This window comes from Bos taurus, chromosome 13, assembly GCF_002263795.3.
Source record: "Bos taurus isolate L1 Dominette 01449 registration number 42190680 breed Hereford chromosome 13, ARS-UCD2.0, whole genome shotgun sequence".
Classification (NCBI taxonomy): domain Eukaryota; kingdom Metazoa; phylum Chordata; class Mammalia; order Artiodactyla; family Bovidae; genus Bos; species Bos taurus.
The window spans coordinates 78,688,704-78,705,771 of NC_037340.1; positions in this window are offsets into that span (position 1 = coordinate 78,688,704).

Genomic DNA, 17,068 nt, shown 5'->3' on the forward strand with positions numbered 1-17,068 from the left:
CAGGGGCTCTAACCATTCAGGGATCCAACCTGAGTCTCTTGCATCGGCAGGTGGACTCTTTACCACTGCGCCCCTTGGGATGCCTGTGCTGTGCTGTGCTTAGTTGCTGAGTTGTGTCCAACTCTTTGCAACCCCACGGACTGTAGCCCACCAGCTCCTCTGTCCATGGGATTCTCCAGGCAAGAATACTGAAGTGGGTTGCCCTGCCCTCCTCCACGGAATCTTCTCAACTCAGAGATTGAACCTGCGTCTCTTATGTCTCCTGCATTAGCTCTTGGGCTTTCCAGGTGGTCCTAGTGGTAAAGATCTCACTTGTTAACGCAGGAGATGTTAGCGATCACCTGGGGAAAAGTCATAGAAATGAGAGGTCCAAGAACAGAGCAGACACGAATGACCATCGAAACTTCCTTTCTGGGACTTCCCTCGTGGTCCAGTGGTGAAGAATCCACCTTCCAATGCAGAGGACTGGGTTCAATCCCTGGTCAGAGAACTAGTCCCGCATACCATAGGCAGCCAAGCCCGCAAGCCACAACTAGAGAGAAGCCCGCAAGTAAGACCTGATGCAGCCAAAAATAAACAAACAAATATTAAAAAGAAGATGGTCAAGGATTAATAGGAATACAGGCTGCAAATTACATTTAAAAAAGAACTTCCACTCTAAAAATGAGAAATATAGACCTTGATTAATTTAGTCACCCATCTCTGGTCTCCTTCAGCCCAGTTAGGGTGGGAGGACAGTGGAAAGAGAACCGAATTTAGATTCAAAAGACCTGGCCCCTCTTCCTTACCGTGGACCTCGAACTCAGCACGTCACTTCTCCCAACCACTTCTGAAAACGTGGAAACACTGCTGCACAGGCGACTGTAAGGATCAGATGAGACGATGACGAGAGTGCCACAAACTGTAAAGTGCAGAAAACCCCGGTCACTCTTCAGTTCTCCCTTAATGGCCCAAGTGCGGAAATTCTCATTTCGTCCTGGGCTGGCGCAAGCATATCATGGCTGTTCATTCACTCAACAAACAGTCCCTGACAGTCTCCTATGTGCCAGGAATTGGTCACCCAGCAACAAAAGACACAGTCCCTGACTTCACAAAGCTTCTTTTCTGGTCAAAGGGCATGATCATAACAGCCACCTGTTGTTGAATCTTCTCTTGGAATCCTTGCATTTTTGTGTTCTGAAAAGTTTATTATTGTTTTTTAATTTTTGTATTTGTTTCTAAGAGGTGAGGAGAGATCGTTTCAGATTTTAATTATCACTGCCTTCCCTAAGAAAGTACAGGTGTGTATAGAATCATTGCTATGTAATTTTTCTTTTTTTCCCCTTAATCATGTAACTTTATTCATAAATACACACAATGCAGACACAATATACTTATACATATACCCAAATAGCTATTTTGTATGTATTTTTCTTTGTAATGTTAATTTTTCAGTAATATGGGCTTTTCGTTAATTTATCAGATGAAAACAGCAGCGAGTGTTCCACTACGGTATAAATGACAAAATGTAGTCTAAGAATTAAAGCAATTTACTACCAAGTGACTGCACGGTCCTCAAGGAGTGTCACTAAAACCGATCAAGTGACTGAGCCTCAGGCTTATTCCTTTTTTTTTGCAGGGGGTGGAGTGGGGAACAAAGTCCTATACTGCCTGGTGTTTTAAGAGAAATTTAAAAATAATGACTCCACTCATCTTTTTAAAGTTGGACGTTAGCCAGGCACCACTGCCGTTCTTGACATTTCAAGGGACCCTCTTGACACACCCCTGGGGTATGAGGACCACCACCGTTGGGAAGCACAGTTAAGACACAAAGGGCTTGAAAGATTGGCATCACCACTTTCCGGCTATGTGACCTTAAGCAAGTCTCTATACTCCGCCGACTCCAACTTTCCCTGTCCCAAACAGGATAATGTGGGACTTCTCTGGCAGTCCAGTGGCTAACACTTTGCTCTTCTAATGTATGGGACGTGGGTTTCATCCCTGGTCAAGGAACTAAGATCCCACGTGTGACGCAGCCAAAAAAAAAAAACCAGGGGACAATAATATTTCCTATCTCCTGAGGGTAAATGATACCAGGCCCATGGCCTTAGCTTTACACAGTCAGGTCTCCGGATATGGCAGCCAAAGGGGAGGGCTGGGGCCACCAGGCCCTGCTGAGCCCTGAGCGCTTTGCTAACAGAGGGGAGAGGGGTCACCCACCCACTGGGCTCCAGAGACACAGGTCAGATGGCTCTGGCTGTGACGCTCTGATTGGGGTTTCCCAGACCTGTCTGGATGCGGAGACTAGTCCTGGCAGGAGGTCGTGAGGGTCTGCCCCCAGGCGCTGCTGTGCGGCAACAGGGAAGGACCAATGTGTTAGATATTCTGAATCAGGCAACTACCTGGAAGCAGGGAGTGAGAGAGACAGAGGGTCTAAAATGAGGTTACGGTCCTAGATGGCCCGAGAGCTTGTGATGCCATTAACAGAGACGGATTACACGGAAGATGGGGAAGTGAAGACAGACGATGATACTCAGGAGGCTGAAGGTTCAGAGAGGGATTAGATGGAAGGGAGTGTCCGTGGAATTTGGGGATGTGGCCGCTTCCCGTCCTTAAATAACCTCTTCAGAGCAGCTCTGCGCTGGTGGAAAGTGAAAATGACTCTGACCTTAATGAAATCTAAACTCCAGGAGTAAATTAGCACCATGGGAGCATCTCACTAAGCTCCTCTCTGTGCTGAGAAGACTCCCACTCCAGCTCAGACAGTGCCCTCTGTTGGACGCAAATCCTGATCCTTTTATTAAATTCCTCAAGAGAAGGATAAGAGGAGGAAACCAACATTTCCTGGGAGCATCCCAAGCGTTTCCCATACATTATTCTGACTTTGTCATCATCATTACTCTGCAAGAGGGTTACCTCTTCCAAGGTGGGGAAACGGGTACAGAGAGGCCGGGAGAGGCTGGTACTGTGCCCCAAATCACAAAGTCAGAGCACAGCTGAGTTTGGAGGCCAGGTTCAGTCCCTCGCCCACTCTACTCAGCTGTCCCTGTACACAGTAAGGGTGATTTGGTGCAACAGAAATCAGATATTCCTCCGAGAGAGGCTGCAAAGGTACCTCAAGTCACAATCCCTTTCTTAAGGGTCTTAAGACTCAGTCTTAAGGATCGAGGTTCAAATTTGACATGAACTTAAGTATTCAAAGCTTTTATTCCTGGTTCTGTGCAGGACACACCTCCAGTGAAGGTAAATGGCCATCGGGGGTGGTCAAAGGTTGATGAAAACTCTGCAGCCTCCCTGGAAAGAGAAGCAGGAGGCTGTCTTCAGTCACATGTGACCTCGACCAGGCTCTGCCCATCGTTTCAGCCCCTTGATCCGCATAAAGAGGGATGAGTCCAGCCGCACTTCTTTCAACTCTAAAATCTGTTGATGACGCGTACTATCTTTCAGGAGGATGAACTTGGCAGTACCTACAACATTTCAAGTGTGCACACCCACTGATAGACCTGCTGGAATCTATCCTAGAAGAGCACACGCCTCAGTGCACAGGACACAAGCACAGAAAGTTCACTGCAACTGAGTAAGCATGACCTAAGGGTCGGCCATCACAAGACTCCCTAAATAAGGCATGACGTACCCACACGGAGCTAAAGCACAGTCAGGGGAAAAGAATGGGGAAGGCACGAAAGTGGTAAGTGGAAGTATCAACAACGAGATATGTTGTTGAGTGAAACAAGCAAGACTTGTAAAAATATGTATAATGTGTGTGTATATATATATATATATATATAATCCCTGATGGCTCAGGAGTAAAGAATCAGCCTGCCAATGCAGGAGACCTGGGTTTGATACCTGGGTTAGGAGATCCCCTGGAGAAGGAAATGGCAACTCACTCCAGCACTCTTGCCTGGGAAATCCCATGGACAGAGGAGCCTGGCGGGCTACAGCCCACGGGGTCACAGAGAATCAGATACGACTTAGTGACTAAACAACAGCAACTGGGCCCATTCTTAAATGTATGTGTGAACAATGAAAGAGCGAAAAGGCAAGGTAAGAGGGAGACATTTTCCCCCTCCAAAAGGCTTGACTATAAAAAAATTATTTTTATACGATTTTTAAAGGTGACTCTCCATTTACAGTGATTACAAAATACTGGCTCTATTCCCCGTGTTGCACGGCACGTGCTTGAGCCTCCCTGACACCCGTAGCTGGTGCCCCCACTCTCCCCCAAACTGCCCGCTCCACTGCACCCGCTGCTTTGTCGTCTACATCCTGAGTCGGCTTGTTATGCTATGGCCACCGGTTTGTTGCACTTTTTTTTTCGTCCACTATTCCTAAGACGTGGCTGCATCTAGCACTTTGTGCTCCAGCTCCACCCCACAATCTGAAGCCGCAGACAACGGGACGCGTGGGGATATTCAAGCTGGAGATCCCGATTCTCAAGACTGCTTCTGTTAGTCGTATGATTGAACCCTCTGGGTTCCTGCAAAATGATTTATGTCCCTCTCTTCGGGGAATCGCAGACCCATGAAGACATTTGTCACCCCGGATTGTGAGTCTGCCCTCAAGCACAAGTCTACTGAAAATGTGGGCTATTGAATCTTACCCTAAAAAACTGGGCTGTAGGGACTTCCCTGGTGGTTCAGTGGCTAAGACTTTGCGCTCATCACGCCGGGGGCCTGGGTTCAATCCCTGGTGAGGGAACTAGATCCTACAACTCAAGAAGTCATGTGCCACATACTAAGATCTGGCACAGCCAGATAAATAAATATAAAAATAAATTAATTAAATAAAAAAACCAGGGCTTAAAAAACTGGGGCTTGTTCTTCACATGTCGCTGGTATTTTTAGAGTTCATTTATTTTCACGTAGATCATTCTTACCCTATTTTTACAAAAGGGCCCATCCGTGACAATGGGGAAATCTTTGAAAAACAGACCCTTCGGCACTCCTGTTTGAAAAGCACGGGGTCCCCGGAGAGAAGGCAGTTGTCTAAAGGACAGCAGGCTCTTCCAGTTCGCTGTATGAATGAGCGCATCATCGAGTGACGGATGGTAGGAGGGACGAAGAGGAAGCCACAGGAAGTGCCCGGGATGCAGGTTCCTCATTTAGGGCGGGTGCTTAGGACTTCCAAGTTCCTGGCCACTAGATCTGATAGAGTGCCTGATGAACTATGGAATGAGGTTTGTGACATTGTACAGGAGATGGATCAAGACCATCCCCATGGAAAAGAAATGCAAAAAAGCAAAATGGCTGTCTGGGGAGGCCTTACAAATAGCTGTGAAAAGAAGAGAAGTGAAAAGCAAAGGAGAAAAGGAAAGGTATAAGCATCTGAATGCAGAGTTCCAAAGAATAGCAAGAAGAGATAAGAAAGCCTTCCTCAGCAATCAATGCAAAGAAATAGAGGAAAACAACAGAATGGGAAAGACTAGAGATGTCTTCAAGAAAATTAGAGATACAAAGGGAACATTTCATGCAAAGATGGGCTCGATAAAGGACAGAAATGGTATGGACCTAACAGAAGCAGAAGATATTAAGAAGAGGTGGCAAGAATACACAGAAGAACTGTACAAAAAAGATCTTCGTGACCCAGACAATCATGATGGTGTGATCACTCACCTAGAGCCAGACATCCTGGAATGTGAAGTCAAGTGGGCCTTAGAAAGCATCACTATGAACAAAGCTAGTGGAGGTGATGGAATTCCAGATGAGCTATTCCAAATCCTGAAAGATGATGCTGTGAAAGTGTTGCACTCAATATGCCAGCAAATTTGGAAAACTCAGCAGTGGCCACAGGACTGGAAAAGGTCAGTTTTCATTCCAATCCCAAAGAAAGGCAATGCCGAAGAATGCTCAAACTACTGCACAATTGCACTCATCTCACATGCTAGTAAAGTAATGTTCAAAATTCTCCAAGCCAGGCTTCAGCAATATGTGAACCGTGAACTTCCTGATGTTCAAGCTAGTTTTAGAAAAGGCAGAGGAACCAGAGATCAAATTGCCAACATCCGCTGGATCATGGAAAAAGCAAGAGAGTTCCAGAAAAACATCTATTTCTGCTTTCTTGACTATGCCAAAGCCTTTGACTGTGTGGATCACAATAAACTGTGGAAAATTCTGAAAGAGATGGGAATACCAGACCACCTGACCTGCCTGTTGAGAAATCTGTATGCAGGTCAGGAAGCAACAGTTAGAACTGGACATGGAACAACAGACTGGTTCCAAATAGGAAAAGGAGTATGTCAAGGCTGTATATTGTCACCCTGCTTATTTCACTTCTATGCAGAGTCCATCATGAGAAACGCTGGACTGGAAGAAACACAAGCTGGAATCAAGATTGCCGGGAGAAATATCAATAACCTCAGATATGCAGATGACACCACCCTTATGGCAGAAAGTGAAGAGGAATTAAAAAGCCTCTTGATGAAAGTGAAAGTGGAGAGTGAAAAGTTGGCTTAAAGTTCAATATTCAGAAAACGAAGATCATGGCATCTGGTCCCATCACTTCATGGGAAATAGATGGGGAAACAGTGTCAGACTTTATTTTTTTGGGCTCCAAAATCACTGCAGATGGTGACTGCAGCCATGAAATTAAAAGACGCTTACTCCTTGGAAGGAAAGTTATGACCAACCTAGATAGCATATTCAAAAGCAGAGACATTACTTTGCCAACAAAGGTCTGTCTAGTCAAGGCTATGGTTTTTCCTGTGGTCATGTATGGATGTGAGAGTTGGACTGTGAAGAAGGCTGAGGGCCAAAGAATTGATGCTTTTGGACTGTGGTGTTGGAGAAGACTCTTGAGAGTCCCTTGGACTGCAAGGAGATCCAACCAGTCCATTCTGAAGGAGATCAGCCCTGGGTGTTCTTTGGAAGGAATGATGCTGAAGCTGAAACTCCAGTACTTTGGCCACCTCATGCGAAGAGTTGACTCATTGGAAAAGACTCTGATGCTGGGACGGATTGGGGGCAGGAGGAGAAGGAGACGACAGAGGATGAGATGGCTGGATGGCATCACTGACTCGATGGACGTGAGTCTGAGTGAACTCTGGGAGTTGGTGATGGACAGGGAGGCCTGGTGTACTGTGATTCATGGGGTTGCAAAGAGTAGGACACGACTGAGCGACTGAACTGAAGCGTTCATCCTCTTGACTTTAAAGATGGAGCTGGGAGACCTTTCCTCCCAGGTCATGGGACTGACTCACCAATGAGGCTCATATACAAATAAGAAGTAACATTTACTGTTCGTAACTACAAAAGTAAGAGGTTAGTAACCCAGATAACCACCTCCTCATCATCCTGAACCCAGTAATAGGAAACGCAGGCCGGGCGCACAGGATTCTATTTTAAGGATCTGAGTAGACGCTTTAGGGCACATTCACCTCCGGGGTGATGAATTGCATGGTAGGCAGGGATCTGCCCTGGAGCATGGGGTTAAGTCTGCCTGGAGCTCTTCAACTGTGAGGGAAACACCCAGAGCCTGAAAATTTCACCTCTGAACATAAGCAAACCCCACCCCCAATCTGGAAGGCTGCAGGGTATACCTTGGTCCATTTAAAAATGCCCCACTGGCACTTTCCATACTTAAGGAGACCTGGAACTTGAAAAATGGTATCTACTTTTTTTTTTTTTTTTGGTACGTTTCCCTGTAGAGTTATAGCAGACAGCAGAGTCAGAAGAGACCTTGGTCCTAATGCCTGCCTCTCTGTGTAAAGCTTACAGGCAAACCATTTCTCCTCCCCACCTCCACCTATCTCCCATCTGCAAAGAGAATAATAACAACAGTCCCTAAGTCAGGTGCTGGTGGCTTAGTCGCTCAGTGTGACTGTTGCGACCCCAGCCAGGCTCCTCGGTCCGTGGGAATTTCCAGGCAAGGATACTGCCATGGGTTGCCATTTCCTCCTCCAGGGGGTCTTCCCAACCCAAGGATCGAACCCCTCCTGTCTGAGGTCTTCTGCAGTGGCAGGCGGATTCTTTACCAATAGTGCCGCCTGAGAAGCCCCGTACCTGAGTTAAGGTGAGGGTTAAGTATCACAGGATGGAGACTACCTAGAGGTCCATGTTCAGACCCCTGGTTGGGGAACTAACATCCCACATGCTACAACCAAAGATCTCATGTGCTGCAAGTAAGAGATGGCACAGCCAAACAAACACATAAAATAAAACCAAATATTTAAATAAATAAATGCCACCACGTGTGCAGTGCACTCAGCTCAGGCTTGACCCGGCCTGAGCCTTCAAACCCTAGCTTGGGGGTTCTTGCTCACAAACCAAAAGGACAACCCCAAAGGGTCTTGGAACAGTGACTGGTACTATGGATTCAATACTTGACACATGCCGGAAAGAGTGTTCAGAGACATATTTGTCATCTGGTGGAATTCTTAACCGTCTGAGGCAGCTACTCTGGATCACCTTTGAAAAGATGAGGCTCGGGGGGTGAGGTGCCAGCTCGGGCGCGGCAGCTGCCCGTCGCACTGGGCTCCCCAGCCGTCCCCCGGCTCGCTCTGTTCTCACGCTCCCAGTTTCCTTGTTCTGGTTTGCCTCTGTGTTTCCTAAGAGCCTAAGACGTGGGCACGACTCTGGCTGGCCTTGTTGTTGTTGTTCTCTAGCCTCTTTCATCATTGGTATAATTTTACATAAACTTGGCATGCCTTAAAAATTTTTTTAAAAAATACATTCAGTTCTTAAATATCTCCTGAGGGAGAAGAGGGTTTCTATAAACGATTTCGTTCTCTTTTCCTTAACACTGAACTTAATAAGGCTAAGTCACTGGATCTCCGGTAACAATTTGGGTTGTTTGCTGGTTTATTTTCATTTTGGAAACTCCTCTCCATAATGAACCACACTCTCCCTCCCCCTGAAAAAAAATCTCATGGGGAATTCTGATCAGATGCTGGGGCCGTGGGGCCGATCCCCTGGAGGCTATTGGGTTTCTAGAAGGCTCCTAGGAGGCAACAAGTCTCGCAACCTGACTCTTAGCTGACTTTTCACCCGTAGGATTGTCTCGGGGAAGGGGTAAAGGACACAGGCAGGACTTTCTGTTTCCAGATAAAATGATGTATTTCATCAAGGAAGAAAGACGTTTAAACCCATCTCTGAAACTCACTCGACCCTATGAAGGGCAACCTAGAAGCCTCTGGAATCCAACAGTTGGGATTTGAGCCCCAGCTCTGATGCTTATCTGTGTGACACCGGGTGAATTACTTAACTTTTCTGTTCCTCGGTTTCCTCATCTGCAAAATTAAAGTGATAACAGTACCTAAATCCATATATGTTTGTGAAGATGAATGAGGGCTTGCCGGGGACTGAGGGGTTTTCTGGAATTCTCAAGGTTCAGAGACATCTTTTCAAAGGACCTGGGAAAGGAGCCTGGCAGGATTCGGTTCGCAGAGTCTCAAAGAGTCAGACATGACTGAAGTGACTTAGCATACACACACAGAAGAAAACCTGAAGTCATCACAGGACCGGCACGACCTGCCCTGCCCTCCTTTCCCCGCCGTTCTCCTTCGCTCCTCAAGCTCCAGGCACGGCTTCCTTTGAGCTCCTCGAACACATCAAGCTTTTCCCCTGCATCCTCGGCACAGGCTCTCCCCTCTCACCCCAGAAGTGCCACCTCCTCAGAGCTCTTCTCACAACCCATCCTAAGCAGAATTCGTGCACACCACCCACCCACCCACACACATACACACTCCTCTTACCTTCAGTCACTCCATTCTTTCTGATCAGTTGCCAATAATTACTGGAATCAGGAATCTCACATGAAAATGCCCAGCCTCTCTTGAACTGAGCCTTTTGCAAATGTGGACAGACCTAGAGATTGTCCTATAGAGTGAAGTAAGTCAGAGAGAGAAAAACAGTTGTGTACTACTATTAACTCATTTATGTGGCACCTAGAAAAATGGTATAGATGAATTTAGTTGCAAAGTAGAAACAGAGACATGGATGCAGAGAACAAATATATGGACATCGAGCGGGGAAGGGAGGGCGGGACGGATTGGAGACTGGAGTTGCGATATACACGCCGCTCTGTATAAAATACATAAGTGATGAGAACCCACTGTCCAGCACAGGGACACCTACTCAGTGCCCAGTGGGGACCTAAATGGGAAGGAAACTCAGGGACGAGGGGATATATGTATATGTGTGGCTGATTCACTTGGCTGTACAGCAGAAACTAACACCACGCCGTAAAGGAAGGACTGTTAACTGCTGTTTTAGTCACTAAGTCCTATCCAACTCTTTGCGACCCCAGGGACTGAAGTCTGCCAGGCTCCTCTGTCCACCAGATTTCCCAGGCAAGAATACTAGAGTGGGCTGCCATTTCCTTCTCCAGGGGATCTTCCCCACCCCGGGACTGAACCCGCATCTCCTGCATTGGCAGGTGGGTTCTTTACCACTGAACCACCAGGGAAATTAAAACAACAACAAAAAAAATGTTCAGCCTCTCTTAAAGAACCAGGAGACCTGCTCCTACGCAGCCCACCTTCATACAGACCCAGGGGCTGGGTGAGCCCTTGATTTGGGGGCGGCTCCCTCTTCTGCAAGCCCTGCCCTCCCCGCCTCCTGCCTGGGCTATAAAGCAATCCTGTTTGTGCCCCCACCCCCAAATCGCGTTCATTGCTCCTCATCTGTCTCTCTCGGGAAGAGATGGTCTTATTCCCCACCCCCCACCCCTGCCGCAGTCGTAACATCCAGGCGGGCGGTGCCTGGCACGTAGCGGGGCCTCAATAAAAATGTGCTGAATGAATGAGTAACTGACGGCTGGACGGCCTGCCTCCTCCCGAAGTCCCACAGGCTGCGCCACTCGCTTTGCCATTTAATTACACTGGTCCCTGTAAGACTCATTAACTCGCTGCCCCAGTGCCTGCCTCCTCCGGAGAGCTTATTAAAACACAAATCTGTTCCTTCCAGTGCCCAGTTTTAAAGATGTTAGGAGTCTCCCGGCAGCAACTGGAGATAGCAGACACTCCCCACCACGGCCTTTGAGACCCATTGCATCTGCTCGCCACCTACTCCGCCAGCCCCCGTCGTCGCCAAGCTCACTCTGGCTGGAATGCCTCCTCCCCCGCCGGCCCCACTCCGCCCCCCGCCCCGCCCCCACCGCCCCCCCCCCCCAACCCTAGCAAACTCCTACTCATTCCTCTGCCCTGACTGCAAGCGAAGCCTCTTCATCCGTGAAACACTCCAGACCCCCCACCCCCGAGGCTGACTTAGTCATTCTCACTTCTCTACTCCCACCTCCTCTTTCCTACCCTGGCCTTTGCGCTGAGTAATGGCTCAAAATAGCAGCTGGTGTCTTCTGAGCCGTAGCTGTGTGCCAGGCACCGAGAGCTTTATCTCCTCGGATCATCAAGCCCACGCTGAGCCCCCGCCTGGAAGGCTTCCCCCATCCTCAACCTGCCACCCTGCCCCCACCAGCCCGAGAAGCTCCCAGGATGGCTTTCTCCTCTGCAGTTTCCCAGACGGGCCCCCTTGCCACCCTATTTGGAATTTTCTCTTCCCTTCTAGCCCTCACCCCACCCCCAAGCTCCCTAGGCCTCCCCATCCTCTTTCCCCGCTTTTTCCCTCCATAGCTTTCATCACTTAACATGATATCTTCTAAGTATTTAATTTGCCTATCTATCTGCGTCTCTCCTCCCTTGGAATGTCAGCCCCAGGAGGGCAGGGATTGCGTCCTGTCTTTTCTACTCCTGTATCCTTAACCATCTAGAAAAGTGCCTGCCACATCATAGATGCTCAATAAATATTTACTAGTTCAAAGAAGGTAGATATTATCACTCTCTTCATTTCACTCCAGAGACAGGTGGTCTTTAGGGAGACCGAGGTGTGTGCCGACTGTTCCACAGCTGGTGAGTGATGGAGCCAGATGTGAGCTCCAGGATGTCAACTCCAACAAACCTCCCTGCCTTAACTACTCCACACATCACTTCCAGAAGATATCTCTCCGAGGGTGTGACATCTCAGCTAGACACATGTTCCTTGGAGACAAGAATTCGATCGATTCATACTACTGTCTTCGTGCCTGATCCTCAGTAGGCATCCAAGGATATTTGCTGAGCCAATGTATATGTGAACTGTGAAGTTCTAGATGGTAGAAATCACGTGCTTAGTTGCTCAGTCATGTCCGACTCTTTGCGACCCTACGGATGGTAGCCCACCAGGCTCCTCTCTGTCCATGGGGATTGTCCAGGCAAGAATACTGGAGTGGGTTGCCACGCCCTCCTTCAGGGGATCTTCTAGACCCAGGGATCGAACCCAGGTCCCCTGAATTGCAGGCAGATTCTTTACTGTCTGAGCCACCAGGGAAGCCCCTGGTAGAAATCATATCTTCATCCTTTTTATTATTCTTCTTCTTTATCTCATGTCAAGGACCATATTGTATACACAGTTGAGACTTAATACTTAATTACATCAATGAATTCTATTATGACAGTAGGTAACAATAATTCGACAGCAATAAAGACAATAATCGATAACACTTCAGGAGTCCTTACTCTGTGCTGGGTTGTAGCCTAAATGCTCTGTAGTGAAGGCAAATAACACTCCTCTTATCCTCACTTCATGGGGATAGATGGAGAAACAGTGGAAACAGTGTCAGACTTTATTTTTGGGGGCTCCAAAATCACTGCAGATGGTGACTGCAGCCATGAAATTAAAAGACGCTTACTCCTTGGAAGGAAAGTTATGACCAACCTAGATAGCATATTCAAAAGCAGAGACACTACTTTGCCAACAAAGGTCTGTCTGGTCAAGGCTATGGTTTTTCCTGTGGTCATGTATGGATGTGAGAGTTGGACTGTGAAGAAGGCTGAGTGCCGAAGAATTGATGCTTTTGAACTGTGGTGTTGGAGAAGACTCTTGAGAGTCCCTTGGACTGCAAGGAGATCCAACCAGTCCATTCTGAAGGAGATCAGCCCTGGGATTTCTTTGGAAGGAATGATGCTGAAGCTGAAACTCCAGTACTTTGGCCACCTCATGTGAAGAGTTGACTCATTGGAAAAGACTCTGATGCTGGGAGGGACTGGGGGCAGGAGGAGAAGGGGACGACAGAGGATGAGATGGCTGGATGGCATCACTGACTCGATGGACATGAGTCTGAGTGAACTCCGGGAGTTGGTGATGAACAGAGAGGCCTGGTGTGGTGCGATTCATGGGATCGCAAAGAGTCGGACACGACTGAGCGACTGAACTATCCTCATTTTACAGGTGAGGATACCGAGGTTCAGAGAGCTCAAGAACTCGACCGGGGTCGCACAGTAGGAAACGGCTGAGGCAGCACAGAACGCAGGCGTCCGGGAGTCACATCCTTAATGACTCCTCCAGGCTGCCTCTTGGCCTCTCTAAGAGATGGCCACTAAAACTTCTTGTTTTCTTGTTTCTTTCTTCTTGTGTGAAAACAAGAAGAATGGTTTATTACATATTTATATTTTATTTCTAAGAATTTCTTGAAATTCTAGCAAAGGCTTTGGTAGGTAATATTATGTGTTAAATAATAACCACTAGAGTTCTCACCAAACCTGAGGTTTGCAGAGCAGTTTCCCATTTAGTTTCTCATCTGAGGAGAGACTCTGAGGCTCTGAGTAAGTTGGATGGACAGGATCAAGGTCACCCAGCCAGCAAGGGGCAGAGCAAGGGCTCAAGTTAACAGCTACCACTTATGGAAAGTTAAGATCTCAGTGCCTCCAAGTATAAAGCTCTTCCTGTACCTTCAGAGTAAATGAGATAGGGACTTGCCTGGTGGCTCAGTGCCTAAGACTCCACCCTCCCAACGCGGGGGGCCCAGGTTCTATCCCTGGTCAGGGATCGAGATCCCACATGACACAACTACGAATCTGCATGCCACCGTGAAGCCTGAAGGTCTCACGTGTCACAGCCAAGACCAAGCGCAGTCAAATACATGAATACATGCATGTTTTTTTTTAAAAGTAAGATAATTCATAGGGAAGGCACTTAGCACTGTTCCTGGCACCAGAGTGGAAGTGTTAGTTGCTCAGTCATGTCCAGCTCTTTGGGATCCCATGGACTGTAGCCCACCAGGCTTCTTCTGCCGTGGGATTCTCCAGGCAAGAATACTGGAGTGGGTAGCCAGTCCCTTCTCCAGGGGATCTTCCTGACCCAGGGATCAAACCCAGGCCTCCTGCATTGCAGGCAGATTCTTTACCGTCGAAGCCACCAGGGAAGCCCCTAGAGTGGACCCTCATAAATGTTAGTTATCATCATCTTCATCAACACCTCCCAGGAAGTGGAATAGTTTAGCTGATGACTGCTGCCTGCCTGTTGACCCTGATGGAAAGTTTGCTCTTTTCATTCCTAGTTCATCCCTGGTGATGTTGAAATAATGATGAGTCTCCATTATCCTCTAGGTACCACAGAATGTTGAGAGCTGGAAGGGACTGTGAAGATGATCTCATCTGATGCCTGCATTTGCAGATAAAGAAACTGAGTCCCACCGAGGGAAAGGGTCAGAAAGCAAGCTCCTCGAGGGCGGGGACCATGCACTGTGCCTGGCACAGCCTGCCTCCCACGAAGACGGGTTTTTACCTAAGACAGTAATGTTTCTTACATTACAGGAAAATAATTAATTCGTTTCTGAGAGTTATAAGCTATTAACCAGAAAATAGATCACGTGACTTAATTCCACCTCTGCTAAAGGGCTTAAAATGCTTTGGTGAGTCGTCTGAGACTCATAAGTGTACACTTCACCTCTCTCTCAAAGAATTATTAACCAGCTCCATCAAAACTGGCACTTGAGCAATCAAGGAGAAAAAGAACTGGCAAGAGAAACTGCTTGAAAAGAAATCTCACCACCCTTATATGTGACTTCTTGTCACCTCTTTAAAAAAATTTTTTTTTTCCTAAGAGGAGGAAGGAAACAAAAAAGCCCCGTTATGCAAGATGTAAATCAATAAAATGAATTGTGGAAAATTACAAACTCTTCCCACCTCACAAGGTACATTTAAACAGACAGCAGTCGTGTGAAGTTGTAGAATTAAAGACAGACAGTGTTGGAAAGAGGGCTGAAGCAGAAATGGAGCCCTCACAAGCTTCTTCCAGGCGGCGGAGGTGGGCTGGAGAGATGACAGCACACGGGTGTGGTCGCCATTCCTGAATAACGCCTTTGTGAACCTGTAATTTAAAGAGTTCGTGCCATCCACTCACCTTGCTTATCTCCCCAGCTCACTGAGTAGTAATTCTCCCAGGTGTGGGACTAGCTTTTCATTCCCCAGGTAGGTCTTGATCAGCTTTAGCTTGAGGATTTGGGGGTGGGGAGGGAGGGATGGCGGGAAATGAGATTAGAGTTCAGTTCTTCAAACCAAAGGAACAGGAATATAAACCCTTCTCCATTTCTGCTGTTTCTCTGGGCTTCATGCTTCTGGAGATAAGCTGAATTTCAGGCCCTGCAAACAAACTTGTGCCCGGAACAGCGCTCTCGGAATGAGAGGGCTCCCCTCCTCCATGACACCTTTATCAAAATCAAACTCTTTTCCACATTCCTTCCTTACACAGCCCGGGCGTGTGTGTGACGCAGGCCTCAGAGCAAATTCCGCTTAGGAGATCCAGAAATCTCGGGCCCGATGCTTCCTTCTAGAAAGGAAAGTCCAACAGGGATGCCACACCCGGGGGAGGGCAGAGAGGACGTGCGACACCTCCAGGAATGCAGGGCCCGCGCAGGTGTGTTGGCACCCACGAACTTCCTTTTTAAAAGGGCTTGATAAATCACTACCGATAACAGTGATAAAGCTCAGCCACCCAGCACTCCCTCCCACAGCAACAGGCCCAGCACCTGGCCCTGGGAGCTGGGGAGAGGGGGTAACAGCCGAGTACAGACATCCCAGTGGTCCCTTCGAGTCCCTGAGAACTTTTCAGGGGATTCTCAAAGCCAAAACTATTTTCACAACACTAAGATGTCACTTGCTCTTCTCACTCGCCTTGTCACACAGGTATATGATGGAATTTTCCAGAAGGGACGGGACCTGTGACCATGTCATCTCCCTGATGACTACTGGAATGTGTGCTTGTGTATTTTTCTTAGTATTTCTTTTTATTTACTTATTTGGCTGCACCAGGGTCTTAATTGCAGCACGTGGAATCTAGTTCCCTGACCAGAGGTTGAACCCAGAGCCCCCGCACTGGGAACCCGGAGTCTTAGCCACTGGACCACCAGGGACGTCCCCGTGCTTGTGCGCCCTTGTGTTTTAAACATTTCTCAGTTTAACTTAACTTTGTTTTCTAAATGTAACTGTATTTTTTTTGGACGCTCGTGCAGCATATGGGATCTTATTAAACAGTTTCCCAACCAAGGATTGAACCCACATTCCCTGTGTTGGAAGCCAGGCGTCTTAACCACTTAACTGCCAGAGAAGTCCCAACAGTTTTCATTTTAATACAATGACTGTTGAAAGACAAATCTACGCATAAACACAATACCTGGAGGCCCTGCATAATTTTTAAGAGTATTAAGAGGCCTTGAGACCAAACTGCCATGCTGCCCCATCACAGCACCACACTTCATGTCCAGTGTAGCCTGAGTCACACAGCAGGTGCTTTTGAACAGGAGGCAGAAAAGGCAGATTTTACAATGATTCGGCGTGGGATGGTGCCCCTTCCCTCTGGACTTCCACCAAAAATGGCCAGAACAACTTTGAATTCCCCCACGAATACTTGGTGAACTGAACCCTTCAGAGGGGGAAGATGAGAAGCCCACCTTTGAACTCAGGTGAGGCTATGTAAATATGGAGAAACTATCCTCCCCAGGTCCAGCACCCGGCAGAGACAGATCTGAGTACCTGCGGGCACTCAGGCAGATGCTACTACTCGGAGTCATAGTGAGCAAAGCAGAGGGGTCGCTGCCTTTCACAGCCGTCCTTCTCCGGAATACATGGGGAACCTGGATCTAGACAAAAGTGCTGGGAAGGAGGGGTGCCCGCGTGAGGACGGATGAAGGTAGAGACAGGGTGAGGAAGGCCCAGGGCACTCCGGCGGAATGCGGCACCCTAGCCAGCTGTTCTTGGCCATTTCAGGTTAGAACTGCCCCCCGCAGGCCCAGGTCCAGCTCACAGGAGAGTTCCACAGCTCTGTGATGAGCCCCTCTGCAG